At 38.7% G+C, this 15,667-nt stretch overlaps 1 long non-coding RNA gene across 1 annotated transcript; it reads left to right on the top strand.

Annotated features, from left to right (window-relative positions):
- The first annotated feature begins 1,177 nt into the window (after positions 1 to 1,177).
- Positions 1,178 to 6,885, top strand: LOC147916454 (uncharacterized). Its single transcript, XR_015552923.1, has 2 exons — positions 1,178 to 2,112; positions 4,689 to 6,885. It is a non-coding gene; the product is annotated as an uncharacterized LOC147916454 (long non-coding RNA).
- Positions 6,886 to 15,667: the final 8,782 nt, after the last annotated feature.

Raw genomic sequence — 15,667 nt, 5'->3', positions numbered from 1 at the left:
GGCTTTGGAAGGTGGGGCAAACCCCCTATGTGGGTCTTTGAGAAACACAAGTCTTCTGCAGCTGACAAGCCCTCCCGCCCACAGGTCCATACACACAGTCAACACAGTCCTGCCCCGTGTGCGTGACCCGACCTCCCGAAGTGGACCCAGTCTCTCCACCGCGGGAGCCCCACACACTCTGCCACTGCCCCACACTCTCCACCCACTCCTTGTGCACACCTTGCCCCCTCAAGTGGGCTCAGTGCCAGGCTGCAGAGAATCCAGTCACCAATCTATGCAGGCCCACAAGTTGCCTGAGGGCTTGTTTTTGGGTGGGGCCAGTCTCTAGGGTGGGCTGCCTGCCCTGGCTCAGCTGGATTAAATCGGTGCTCTAGCAGGTGGGGCAGACCTGGGCTAGCAGGCCCCAGGGAGAACTCCAATGGCGTCTGTGTCAGCATGCCCACACCAGTCCACAACAATGGCCGCCGCCAATGTCCCAGTCCCTGGAGAGGTCTCACCTCTCACCGAGATGCACTCAGGGCCTATCAGGTGAGTCTCTTTTCACCACAGCACTGTGCACCTTTCTTTCTGGTGATTTTAGGATGCTTTCTGAAGCGGGTGAGTTTGCGCGTGGGCCCTTTAAGAGCCGGTTTTAGTTTCTTTGTGAATCAGCTTTTCTTGGGCTGCTCCCCGATGTTTCAGTAGCAGGCAAAGTCAGATATTATGCCACTGGTCTCGATTGTGCTGGGTCCACAAAAGGCTCACAGTGGGGGCGCTCCCGGCTCAGGGCCCTGCGCCTCCTCTGGGGAGGGCTGCGGACCTGTGCGCTACTCCCGGCAGCTGTGAAGCTGGCGGCTTGTGAAGGCGGCGTTTTTCCTCTCCAGAAGGGAGTCTCTGCCTCTTCCACCTCAGTTAGGATTGTACTTTGTTGCAGGAGTTCCTCTTATCCAGTTTTCAGTTCTGTCTCAGGGGTAATTTTTCCACAAGTAGTTGTAAATTGGCTGTGTCCACAGGAGGAGGTGAGTTCTGACTCTGCTCATGCCGCCATCTTGAGTTCGCCCCCCTATGTGAGCATCTTGTGTCATCACAGTTCAGTTTACTAAAGAGCTTTCTGTTTCAAAACTAAAGGATTGCTTCTTTTCTAAATAATAAAATTCTCATTGGAAATCAAGATAAAATAAATACTTAATCTTCGGTAAATGTTGCCTGATAATTATGAAAATGAACCATCACTATTGAGGAAAACAAATCCACTTACATTCGCATTCACTAAATTTGCAGTTGTGGGAGATCAAGATTTGGCCACCCTGAAATCTATCTCTTTACCTTGGTTGTTTTCTCTGAAGGACATTTGACCTCCCCCACTAACTGCCTAAAGAATTTGACATGGTGGCTCCTTCCTAGAACAGACCTATCATGACTGCTATAAAGGTAATGTAGGATAGAGGTTACAATAGAAAAGGCACCAACAAGCCCATCTTATCGGGAGTTCTGTCTCTCTGGCCACATTCTTTGGATGACCCTGAGAGGAGTTGCCAGACAATCATTTACATTTATAAGGGAAATCTCCATTTGTAAAGGTATATCCCTCTCTGTTTTGAGAAGAGAGGGGGATGAGCTCATTTCTAGAGACTTATCAATGTGGAAGGTGAGGCCTTGGGCTGCATAATAACCTTACTCTTGTTTACTGGGCTTTAGTGGTAATCTCCTGTAACTGACTCCCCCCACCCCCAAAATCCTCCTTTGTCATTGGCTGAAAATGGTATTTAAGACGAGAATTTCTGCTATTGTGTTGAGAAACGCAGTGTCCCTGCTTTCTCCCATGTATACATGTTATTAAACTTGGTATTATTTTCTCCTGCTAACCTGTCTTGTTGATTATTTGGCCAGCCATAGGAACCTTAAGGAAAAGGGCAGAGGGAGATTCTCCCTCTTCCTCGGACAGTTTTGGCGTAGTCGCCAGGAGCCACACTGGCTGGCAAGTTGCCTTCTCTGGCTGGAAGACCTGCCTTCTCCCTGGACTACTGCAGATGGTGAGATACAGGAATGCCTGACGAAAGCCGGCAAAAGGTAAGACTTCTTACTATGTCAGCCTCCCGAATCTCTGTCTGCGGAGTCCCGCGGAAGGAAATGGTAAGAATTTTTTCTCTTTCTAAATTTAGATTGGCAGGAGAAAATATTTGGGAAACTACTTTCTTGTGTTTTTAGTGACTCTTGGTTTAAATTTGGTAGAGTACTCTTGGTTTTTGATCTTGATCCCTTTTCCTCCCAGAGTAGTCTCTGTCTTGTTCTGTGTCCTGAGAACTTGGCTTTGTGACCAGTGAGAATCTTCTCCTTGGTCTCCACCATGCAGAAGGTGCATTTACTGGAGTGCACCTTGGTGGCCAGTCGAGTAGACTGGGGTTCCGAACTGTCTCTTTGTCCGGCTGTGCCAAGCTCTCAGGGGAGTTTGTCATAAAGGGCCCAGTCCATAAGGGCTTTTGTCATCTTAACTTTCGTTGCTTGTTAGTGCTGGAAAAATCCCATTCCAGTATCGCCTGCCCGGTGTCACAGATTAGCATGTCTGTGACTGGAGGCGTCCCACACTATTGTGGGAGACCGGAGACACCGTTTTCACTACACCATCCTTACGGCCTGTGCAATAAAGGTCTTTACTTTTTCTGAATATCTTTGGGGGTGAATTCTGTGGATCATGGGGGCTACATCATCTGCGCCCTCACCAGGGATGCCTCTTGCGTCCATGGTAGATTTATTCTAAGCGTGGAAAGTTACCTCCGGGTCTTTCCTTAAAAAGGCTTATTGGTTCAAGTCACTATTGGAATAAATATACAAATGAAGATCCTACTCGTCAATGGCCAGACGACGGATCCTTTGAATTGGAAAAACTTCTAAATTGGGGAATAAAAAAAAATGTTTTGAGAGCTCTCACATAATTATTTATTTGGTACCTAAGAAAAGGCCAGAAAAAGCAAGGGAAAAATTTGAATAGCCTTAAGACCTTGACTCAGGTTACAATTGAATTGAGAACATGTTAAGTGTTGATAAGATTATAAAGGTTGGAATGTTTGAGCTAATTTTATATAAAGAGGTTACATCAACTTTGCTTGAGTATGTTTTAAAATGTCTGACTGGGAATGCTTCCCTTGTCCAAAATTATAAGACCAAGACCTATTGATAAAAATCTTAATGATAACTATGTTTAGAGTTATAAGAGGTGATGAAATTTACATGAAATTTTGCAGAAAAAAACTGATGTTATTTCTATTACAGAACTGGTTAACAAAAATAGTAATTTAAATAATGGCTAATTTTATCTAATGTCTTATGAAGTCTTATAGGCAATCTAAATAATTATTGGGAATAAGTAACTAAATAGTTGTGAAAAGGATAAATGTTGGATGAACTTTAAACAATAATTATGTGTTATGGTGGTTACAGCTTCCAAACTCTTTTTGGTGACTTAAAGCTTTAGAGTTTTGTTAAATTTTATGATAAAAATTCACTCAGTATCATCATTTCCAAATAAGATAAGATATTAGACATTGATTGCTAAATGTACATTTGTCTACTTTTGGCTTTTCATCACAGGAAAACTAAAAGGTGTTTTGGGTCTATTGGTAAACATGTGTTTTATTAAAAGATTGTACTATAAAGTAACATGTTTCTAGAAGTTATGAAGTGTTTATAAATTTTCCAAGCCACAAGATACTAATGTAAAAAAAAGTTTATAATTGTTTACTTAGTTTTTACTTACAAATTAAGGTTTCTAAAGGTTAAAATTTCTAATTAGTATATGTGATTGAAGCTACTAAATATTAAGAAAAATATGTCTGTGTACAGGGGAAGTAAGATGTATAAAGAAGGAACAAAGAATGGAAATATTTTGTTTGATTGATTAAGAAAGATAAATTTGTCCTCAAGTACTAGAAGGGAAAAGAAAGACATGGGACAAATTCTGAATGTAAAAAGAAAGTTATAGAAGGTTTGTGGAAGAGGAATTCTGGAAAAGGAGTTTTTGCATGGTCAAGTTGGCTAAGATTGAAATGAATTTAATTAAGTAAATGAGTTTTAATAGCAGAAGTAAGCTGGTGCAAAATTGAAATTTCTCGTAAAAGGATAATTTGCTTAAACTTGATAAAGAGGTTATAAAAGATTTTTCTTTACCTTTGAGCAAGTCTACCAAAAAAAAAAAACAAAACTGTTAAAATAATTTCCTGTGTTCAAAAGACTGAGGCCTCTCTATTAAGGCTTTTTAGACTGTTAATGCTCTGTTTGCTTTGATTGTTTATATTTTTGACAAGCTCCACCAAAATTCATATCTTAAAATAAGTCTTTTTTTTTTTTGAGAATTTTCAAAGGGCCCTGGAACTTCTCAAAGAAATTTGCTCTCTTCCTATCAGGGGAAAGATACTAAACTTATTAGGTTTATTCAGTATGTTAAATTACATGGTAAGCATTGTCAGACAAGTGATGATAAGTCTGCTTAGGTGGTATTTTGTGGGCAAATGTTATTGACACAGGTGTTTTAAAATTGTATAACATTACTGAAATTCTGATCTGTCCTGGTTATCAGTCATAATTCTGGTTATTATGATTTTAAAGTGTTGTATGTCACAAAATTAACCAAATTTGTCAATTGACATTTTGAGGTCTTATTGTTTACAGACATTTCTTTGTTCTAATGCTTTTGCAAAATGTTTCAACTTCAGAAAAATTCATAGAAAGGACTCTGACATTTGCACTGAAGTACAGGCTTCTGATAAACTTTCTGATCATAAAACTGAACTGGGTAAGAAATTACAGAAATCTGATGGAGAGACTGATAACTTCATGAAGCTGCTAACAAAAAGATTGGGATCAAGAATGGATTACACAGGACTGAATGAACTGATAAGGTTGATTATAATTTTTATGATTTTTCATTTGAAGTATTGCTGAATTTTTAATGTTTTTTCAGATTTAAGGAAAACTTTTTCTCTTTTCTCCCGAGATAGCTATGACTTATAACAATTTGGTAAATGATACCTTTGTAAGTAAAATGAAAATATTTATCTTTTTCTCTCTATCTGATCCCTTGAATTTAGAAACTCTTAGTAAGTGAATATTGTTGTTTTCATGGCAATATAGTTATTTGCATAAGTTCAATAAGAATCTGTTCTCCTTATAACAGGACACAATTGGAAACACGGGTTATATTACCAAGGTTGTGACTGGAACATCATATTTGTGATATAACCATACAGCTTTTGAGGAATGAAGATTGGACTTTATGGAATAAAGCCACGTGGAAATATTGGCCTGGTACCTTATGTTCCAAGCAGCACTTACCAGGATAAGTAAAGAATGTCACTTATCTGGCAGGTACAAGAAACCTCGAAATATTTTGGGGGAACCTCGGAGGAGAGGAATTCACCCAAATCTGTAGGTATTGCAGGCAAAGTCTGATGACAAAATTCTTGGCTTGGCTTTCCTGGCCTCGAGAGGCCTTTGAAGTTCAATCTGAGATTCCTTATAAAAAGTTCCAGCAAAGCAGATTTAAAAGAGCCTATGTGATCAACTGCTATTCTTGCTGTACTTATGTAAATAATTGGGCCAACTTTATTGGAACTAGACTTATTTTGCAAACTAGTTAGTTTTAATTTGGCTATCTTTGATAAAAATGAGGGTGATTTTAGAGAGAAAAATTATATTTCAGTAAAAACTATAGTATACATTTGCGGATATTAGATCCTAGTTTTGTTAATTGTCTTCTGAGGTTTTTGTTTTATATCTGTTGACTGGACTGGATCCTGATTTCTCCTAGTCTCCTGAAATATCTGGCTACAGATGTCCAAACTAACGTTTTTGATTTTTTCCATCATTTTCATTTGAAATCACTGAGAACTGAACCTGCCCTTTTTCCTGAAGCCTTACAAACTGAAGCTGATTGACTTGATATAAACCTGAGATGACCTGAAGACGCCATCAGAGACATTTAAACTGCAAAAGATGCTTTGACGCTGACATCTAAAACCTTAACTGGCTGTCCTCTAACTCAGAAACTGCTTTACAACTTGCTCCAACCATTAACCTTGTTTTTCTTTTGTTTCCATAGAAATGCTTCTATTAAATACTTGATTGCTTGCTTCCATAATATAGGCGTAACCTTAAGAGCCCACCTGCATCACCACCTTCCAAAATGAACTTAATTGAACTGATCTATTATCAGGATAAAAAAAAAATGTGTTCAGTGAGATGAAACAGCCTACTAACTCAGCTTCTGGACTATGAAACTTCTTTAAGTTTCAGAAGGACTGTGAAACTTTTAGTTTCAAAGGCGGGACTGTGGGAGATCAAGATTTGGCCACCCTGAAATCTATCTCTTTACCTTGGTTGTTTTCTCTGAAAGACATTTGACCTCCCCCACTAACTGCCTAAAGAATTTGACGTGGTGGCTCCTTCCTAGAACAGATCTATCATGACTGCTATAAAGGTAATGTAGGATAGAGGTTACAATAGAAAAGGCACCAACAAGCCCATCTTATCGGGAGTTCTGTCTCTCTGGCCACATTCTTTGGATGACCCTGAGAGGAGTTGCCAGACAATCATTTACATTTATAAGGGAAATCTCCATTTGTAAAGGTATATCCCTCTCTGTTTTGAGAAGAGAGGGGGATGAGCTCATTTCTAGAGACTTATCAATGTGGAAGGTGAGGCCTTGGGCTGCATAATAACCTTACTCTTGTTTACTGTGCTTTAGTGGTAATCTCCTGTAACTGACTCCCCCCACCCCCAAAATCCTCCTTTGTCATTGGCTGAAAATGGTATTTAAGACGAGAATTTCTGCTATTGTGTTGAGAAACGCAGTGTCCCTGCTTTCTCCCATGTATACATGTTATTAAACTTGGTATTATTTTCTCCTGCTAACCTGTCTTGTTAATTATTTGGCCAGCCATAAGAACCTTAAGGAAAAGGGCAGAGGGAGTTTCTACCTCTTCCCCCGACACATTGAAGTGTAAAAGGCAGGCTAAAATAAACTTTGACCTTAGAAGTCAATTACACACATATGGATAATCAAACTTCATTTTATGACTACAAAAAAATATTCACTCCTAGTTTAGACTTAATCACCTTTGGTCATTTTCAATATTCTCCAAAAGGCTTCCAATTTTCTTCTAAGGACTGACTAGATATCTAGTACACACACTAGTTTAATATTTCTTAGAAATATATAGCAAAGCAATATCAAGAAATCTGTTTTTGAAATATTTCCACATAATTACTGATAACCACACATAGGAAAATTTTTTGGAAGAATTCCCCAATCATTCAATGGATTTGGGGTTTTTTAGAAGTTTTCTGCTTCCAGGAGGTTCATCTGCATTAATGGCTTGGACATGGTAATTGAAACTCCCATTAAAACTCATAATGGAATGATAGGGTTCCATTTGACCCGGGATAAAACACCTTCTTCCCTTCTGACCTTGTTTTGGAAAGGTTTTCACTAAAGCCTGGCTGAATGATGAGCTCCTGACCCAGCTTAAGGATGCCCTTGAGTCTTGATATTTTTGAGAAACATTTTATACAGCTCTATGTCCTTTAAATATTATTTTCTAAAAGGGGGAAAGTAACATGACTTCCGAAATATTTTCTTAATGGCTAAATCAAAAGTACATATATTTGAAACGAGCTGTCCTGTATTTGCTTCATTTTTCCATGTGACACTGGCCCTGAATGCAGAAGTCTGTTTGAAAGTGGTTGTCTAGTTCAAATTTATACTGACTACAACCCACCCTAAGTGTTGTTTATTTTAATCAGTGTGATCAGTAGCCTCTCTCACTGTCTGCACAGAGGGCAGCTTACCGTTATTACTGCCACCACTGAGATCTGACACTGTATATCGTCTAAATGGGACAGATGGAGCTTGTCTAAGGTTCTGTTTCATCAGCCATACCCTTGGCAAGCTTCCCATAGACATCAGAGTAAGGCAAGGCTGATGCCCGGTCTGTTATTTATAAAAAATGATTTAATATTAAATTACAAAATGCTATTGACACAATTATAGGACAGAAATTAATAGTGTCAGATTCAGTAAATGTAAGTTTCTCTGACATCATAAAACCATTGTCAACCACTTTATTCATGCATCAGCATCTCACAAGCAGAAAATGTGAGAATGAGACCCTCGATCCTATCAAGTAACAAAGCATTTGAGAAGGTAACCATGTAATGTTTTTATCCTGGCTCTCTCTTGGAAGAGCAAATCAAGCTTAAAAACAATGACTTCACTGCAGGGGAAACAACTTTCAGTAAGTGGATCCACTGGTTCTTGAGTATTAAATCAGATTGACCGAAAGATAGAGATGAATAGTGACAATGGCCACACTCTTCGATAGAGATGTTTTATTAAGGCTAGTTTTCTGCTCCTAATTTTTTATGGAAGGATGTGTTTTCAACTTCAATGTGAAGATTAAAAGGCCAGAGGAATTTTAAAGCAAAGATTAACTTAATAAGAATGTTGTACAAAGCAATTGATACTGGTGTGGAAGGGATATAAAAGCTATCTTTAGACCTCTGAAGGTCTTCCGTTGTTTTTCATTGAAGACACCTACATATAAGTAAACACTCTACACTCTGCACACCATCCCCTCTACTCCCCATTTATTACGTTTGCCATTCCATATACTTCCTCATTTCCAAAAATGCCATGTTACTAATTGGCTGTATCACTCAATTTGGCACTTAACTCAGGCTCTGTTGAGTGTAGTCCTGGTGTTTTTCAGGAATGTATCTTTTGTGTTTCTAAAAAGTAATAAATTCCTTTGAGGTAAATATTCTACTTAATACTATGTGATCTCCACAGCACCAAGCAGAGACATGAGTACAGTGGTAGCCATTCAATAAATACTTGTAAAAGCAATGAAAACTGAATGATTGAATTGCTTAAAAGCAGAAGTAAATGTTCAAAACACATCAACATATTATTAGATTTTATTGCTATTAAGTAAAGTAAAAAAAAACAAGATGTAGAAAAGCTGATATTTCTGCCACAATCCTTTTTATTTTTCCCTTCTGTTATACTTTATATGGAGAAGCAAAAGTCAAAAGAGTTCAGAAAAGAAGGTGAGATGAAAATAAAAATAGAAAATAGTAATAGAGTGCGACAAATACAAAAGTAATGGTATACACCAGGCACAAGGGTGGCACGAAGGATGCAGTGATCAATATTCTTAGATGAATCAGAAAGGAAATACTTGATCTGGGTCTTGAGGCACAAGTAAAAATTCAACCATTATATAGAAGAAAGAATCTAAGTGAAATAGCTATTTCTGCCTCTACGTGCTGCAATAGATTTTATGATAGAGACGGTATTAACGACTACTAGAAATTAATAAGAATTTTCAAGAATCAAACATGAACTGAACTCGGAAGTATAAAATTTAAGTAAGTGTAGAAGTAGAGAGTAGACATGGCTCTAATAAGAAGCTTGTTTATAAATGAGGTTAATTGTGGCTAGTGTTCATAAAGTGAAGAAAGGCAACCCAAAAGAGCATGCACAGCACTATGTAATATCCTGACTCCAACTCACCCCTATCACCAAATGATCGTAAGTCCCCAAATACTGCGCTTGGTACATTCATTTTATTTTTACGTGTTTTAGACTATCTGGTGTAAGGGAGGAAAATTTTTCCCTTCTCTTCTAGGTTCTTTGGCTGCCTTAATAGTTAAATTGACATAAGACAGATTAACAGAAAAAAAAACAAATTTAATTTCATATGTACAGGAGCCCATAGAAATATGAGACTCAAAGAAGTGACCAAAGCAGGCAGCTTTTATACCTTCTAGTCAATGAAAGAATGAATTTGTGAAGAATTGACAAGACAAGGGGGTTTGGACTTGGGGCAGTAAATTAGTAAAGTAACAAGGTTTGTTTATACAGTCTTCTTGGCCCTCAATTCCCTATCTCTGTGATAACAATGTCTCTCTTTTTCCTGGTACAGTGAGGATACCTTTTACAGGGGAGATTTATTTCCTGCTCTAAGGGGGGGGCAAAGGAGGATCAAAGTGTCCTTCTTGTGTTGGCTGTTTCTTAAGTAACTTTAATTCAAAATAACAAATATACAAAAATGGTATATTTTGGGGTGGTCTACCCTGAACCCCATCACTGGTAATAGTCATTTCAGAGAAGTGAAATCAATACCTGCTAGATCTTACAGAAAATATTTTACTAAAAATGTATTTGCAGTATTTATTGAATTCACCAAGACAATAATCTGTTGAAAAATTTGAAGTCAAACAGATAAAATATCTTATCAATATACCAATATCTGCTCAAAGAATTTATCTCTAGTAGTGGGTCGTATTATGCAAGAACAAATTTCAGAAAAATTTATTCAGTAAGGAAGCATCTAAGAAGCTTAAATTGGAATCCATTTCTAAACAAACATAGCTGAGCTTATGTGAACTGCAATGAATCAGCAATAGTAAAAAATATATATAATCCACAAAAGATTTATTGGCATAATCTCTTACGGTACATCTGGTGCCTTTAGATAGCTAATAGAACCAATTTACCAGGAATGACATGTCAAAGCCTTAAGAGAAAATGATTCCTGCCAGATGCCACCTATAATCACTTTCTGCTGGTTCTAATATCCGTCTCTCCCTGGATGGCCTCAATCCATTCTGGCAGACACAACACAGTGAACAATGTCAGTAGACACTAGAAATGAATGGGAAGTGTAAATGAAAATACTGCCGTGGAGTAGGTCACATTGCAAACTCAGTACATAGAGGTTTAAAAACAGTAACAATTTGGTTCAGTTTCATTTAAATGTCATCCAAACTGTTTGAAGTATTTCATAATAAGAATGACTTTATAATAAGAGACTTTTTAATACCCTAGGGCAGGCTTAGAGTTTGTGGCCTTCACAGCCAAGGAAACACTTTGTCCTTGCCTTTCATCTCTCTTATTCTTTCTATTATTGCAACAAGTAGTTACTGTGCTCCGCAACTACTGTGTGTCTACCACTCTACTAGCGCATGTGAGGGATACACAGATAAGGATACTGACTCCATAGAGCTTGACCTAAGTTCATACAGATGCACTCATGGAGACGAGAAGAACATCAATATTTACTAGACATAGGAAATTCTTCCTAGAAAAAAGTTCAAGTTGTATACAATTACAGTAGGAATGCGCCTGGCCAAGCCTTCATTTCTAGATACCTATTCAATTTTCTTCAAATGCTCTAATTTCTGACTTCCATTTCCATTTTCTTAACATGCTTTGAAAAACTCTTGAAATACTCCCATCAGCAGTAAGTACTGTTTCTCACAATGACAACAAATCCCAGACCTTGCAGATGTATCTGTATTTGAGTGTGTTGTCTTAATCATGATGTTTTCTTTTCCTCAAGATACTGTTTCTCATCTTTATTTTTTGGCAACTATGCTGATAAAATTCATTAGAGTATAAAGCTCCAAATGTAATATTTTGCAGGGATTTATTAAGCAAAATATAATTAAACCCCAAAGGAGAAAAAATATTTTACATTTATGACAAAGACTCTTTTATCTTTTTTATACTTTATTTATTCATCAGCCCACTATCATATCAGTGTGCCCTGAAGATTAGCTCATGGGCCAAGAAACACTATTTCAGTCCTGTGTTGTTCAGCGTCTAGCTCACACTTGGCACTCCACAGGCACCAACTGGTCTACCTTAATAAGCCTTAAAAAAATAAAGACCTCATATGTGCTGCACTGGGTTAAACTATATTCTCTTTAGGTTCAGTTGCAACAGTGCTGGGACCTGTTGAATTGATAGGATGTTCTTTCCTTGACAGCAGAAATCTCAAGTTGGACATTGTTTTGTCTTAAAATAAAGATTTATTGGGTAGTAGCAAAAGATTCTATTATAAGGAGGGCAATCAAAGAGCGAGGTAGTTCTCAAAATGACTAATTTATAGAATGATAACGACTCAATTTTTCTTTCTCATGTGAGTTCAGAAGTGGAGTGCTATTATGAGTGCTAACAAGGGCCTCATATTTCAGTCTATCAGAGTTACACATCTCAATGCTTTGCCTCACAATCCTTCTCATGACTGTTCTTCTGACTGGGATGATAATCAAGAAAAAAATATACCACCTCATTCCCACCATAATTACTCTGTTTTTATTATATTATTGTTTTTATTTTAATGGTCCCTCTTTCTTGGTCACCCAATGTACACTAATCATTAGCCGTGATTCCTATTTTCCGGGCCTTTGTCTCAGGAGTGAGCACAGAATCCCAAAGTCAGACAGAAAGGCCAAGCCCACTGGGTCTGTCAGCCAGAACTGTGGGGAGGAGCTGAGACCAGACATTGAGCCGACTGTCCTGGGAGAGGAACGTATGACAGGGGTTGTACGATTGGGTTCCTCTGCATCTGACATACTGCTCTTCCTAAGCAATGCCCATAATCTTACAATGATTCTTATATCTAAGATTGCATATATCTGAATGATTTTTAATAACGTAATGCTTTGACAGGGCCCTTTTGGAAAAAAAGCACATTCTGGGTATTCCATAAAAAAAGTCATTTTAAGGTTAGAATAGAATCTTTTGGGATCAGGAATTCACTGTGCAATGAGAGTCTTTGTTATTATGTTTGCATCATTTAACTTTATCACTAGGTATGCCTTGTAGTGATTTACACTATTTTAGTTTACATGATATATTTAAATAAAGCACAAATAACGTTCCCCAGGGCAGTTGTAGTTTTGAATGCATCGTGTGGTGGTGCGGTAGAGCAAGCAGACTTTGGAGTCAGGCGGGCTTGACTAGTCCCGGCTCCTTTACTCAGTAGCTACAGAATCTTAAGGAAATCACCACCCTTTTGAAGGGCTGTCCTAGTCCCTGCCCGAAATGGTGTTGATGACTAAGTGAGAGAATATACATTAAACCCTCAGTACTGTGCCTGAACAGATTCACAGAATAGTAGACTGTTTGCTCTCCTGTGTTTGCCAGTGTGCCACTGCACATGGAGCAGGGGGCAGCATCTTGGTAAAAAATGCTGTATTTTTAAACCTCAAAGAAGCAATTAATGTATGCAGTTTCCAACTTCCTAATTGGATGTGTTCTGTAATTTGCCTATTGTATTAGTTTTCTCTTGCTGTGATAACAAATTACAACCAATTTAATGGCTTAAAACAATACGATTTTATCGTCTTACAGTTCTGGAGATCACAAATCTGAAATGGCTATGGGTGGGCTAAAATCAAGGTATTGTTGGCAGGGCTGTATTCCTTTCCGGAGGCTCTAGGGGAGAAGCTGTTCCCTTGTCTCTTCCAGCTTCTAGATGCCACCCACATTCTTTGGCTGTGGATCCTTTCCTCCATCTTCAAAACAGAAACATGGCATCTTTTTGACCCTTTCATTGTCACATCTCCCTCTGGCTGCAGCTTCTGAGGTAGCCGGGACAGGTTTTTTGCTTTTAGAGCTTCAAGGTTAGATCAGGCCCACCCAGATAATACAGAAAAATCTCCTGTCTCAATTTCCTTAACCCTATTCACATCTGCAAAGCCCGTTTTGCCATGTAAGGTAAGATATTTACAGATTCTGGGGATTAGGCTGTGGACATCTTTGGGAGGTCATTATTCTGCCCATGTAGTTGTGTATGATATTTGATTGAAATTCAGAATGTGTGTCTCTATGGAAATAGTGTTATACATGCTAGCTATGCCCACAGATTAATTCACAAAATGTTTAAATCATAATATACCTCAACTATAAAAATGCAATAAGTGAACAAATAGGCAAAATATAGTGCCAAAAGATGTTAGCTGAATTTACCTTGAATGTCTGGTACAAAATTCATGGATTCTAAATCCCTGAGCTGAAAGATGAGAATTGAGGTGAAAAGGATGGAGTAAGGATGGGATTTAGGAACTAAGGCATAACGAGCTGTGATAATTAATTTTATGTGTCAACTTGACTGAGGTAAAAGATGCTCAGATAGCTGGTAAAACATTATTTCTGAGTGTGTGTGTGAGGGTGTTTTCAGAAGAGGTTAGCATTTGAATTAGTAGACTGAGTAAAGAAGATCCTCACCATCTAATCCCTTGAGGGCCTGAATAGAACAAAAAGGCAGAAAAATAAGGAATTCTCTCTCTCCTTGATCTCAGATGTCCATTTTCTCCTACCCTCAGACATCAGAGTTCCTGGTTCGAGGGGCTTCGGACTCTGGGACTTACACCAGTGGCCCTCCAGGTTCTCAGGCCTTGGACTCAAACTGAATTATACCACCAGTTTTCTTAGTTCTCCAGATTGCAGAGAGCAGACAGTGGGACTTTTCAGTCTCTATAATTGCGTGAGCCAATTCCCATAATAAATTTCCTCTCATATATCTATATATGTTCTATTGGTTCTGTTTCTCTGGAGAACCCTAACTAATACAGGAGCTTCATCCTTGTCTATGGTGACCTCATCATTATCCCATTACAAGTCTTCCTCTGCCTCAATAGATGGCAGGACAACATGGTTCCATTTCCTCTGCCAGCTTCTGCTTTCCGCCAAAAGCTTCCCTCCCATCCCTCTAGCCTGGAATGTGAACTCACAGCTCATCCCTGCAGATCCTATACTTGAAATCTACTCTGAGTTGTCAACTGTGAGGAACAAAGAGAAAATTCAAGATTCAAATGCTTCGTAGCATACCTCCTCCTTTGCTCTCTTCTCATCTTGCTTTTCTCTCCTTCTATTACCCCTGACTTCAAAAAACACAGCCCTTTCCCAAGGGAAATTTAAGAATCAGGAACTTTGGGTGGGTGAGTTTTCCTAAGCAGTGGATGTGGAAGAGAACAGAGGGGACTCAGTCAGATGCAGACTAGTGGTGGCAATGAGCTACTTAACATCGCTGATGATTTCTTGGTGACTAGTCTTGCATAAAAAATTATCATAAATCTGGTATAATTGTTGAAATAACAGACTATACCTGTATGATTTTTATGGACAATATAGGCTGGAAACAATAATCCATATTCAACAACAGAGTATTTAAAGTAGGAACATCCTAATGGATTCCACATTTTCCCTTGCTGTTTTCCATACTAGGTAATGTGGGACCTCCAGCCTTTTGTCAACAAGAGTTTCTGAGACTCCTTAAGCTAGTCTCACAGTTGCTGATCACACGCTCTATCACAAAAGTATGGTCATAATATCTCTATCTTATGTCCTATGCCCTTCACTGCCCCCAAGCAGGGCAAAGGCATCTTCATGCCATTTGAGCATCCACCCTGAGCCATCTCCTGGTCGACTCTGACGTCTTCCCTTAAAGTACTCCCAACCTCCTGAGACTGCTATTGCTGCCCCGGACACTCAATGTCCTGAAGTAACCCTACATTCCCTGGTACAGAAAAATCATGCTGCATCCTCATAAAATGAAAAAAAAAGAAATCATTTATGCCCCGCCTTGACTCACACATCATTACCCAGCATAGAGTTTCTTATGCCACAAGCAGCTCAAGGTTCCCTGGAGGAAAGGCGTTTCAGCTCCCACTAGCAGCAGTTCTCTCCACAGGGTTAGAGTCTGGGGATGAACTTCTCCATTGAGCTGCCAGATGCCCACTCCTTGGATGTGTGTAAACCTTTCTTTCAAATATCCTCGAGTGAATTTGATTCCTGGCAAAACTAAGACATATCTGAATATGTTGAGAACCATTTAGGCTA

The sequence above is a fragment of the Ceratotherium simum genome, chromosome 8 (assembly GCF_057802395.1).
Source record: "Ceratotherium simum simum isolate JZ-2026a chromosome 8, ASM5780239v1, whole genome shotgun sequence".
Classification (NCBI taxonomy): Eukaryota; Metazoa; Chordata; class Mammalia; order Perissodactyla; family Rhinocerotidae; genus Ceratotherium; species Ceratotherium simum.
This window is presented reverse-complemented; position numbering and strand designations above follow the sequence as displayed.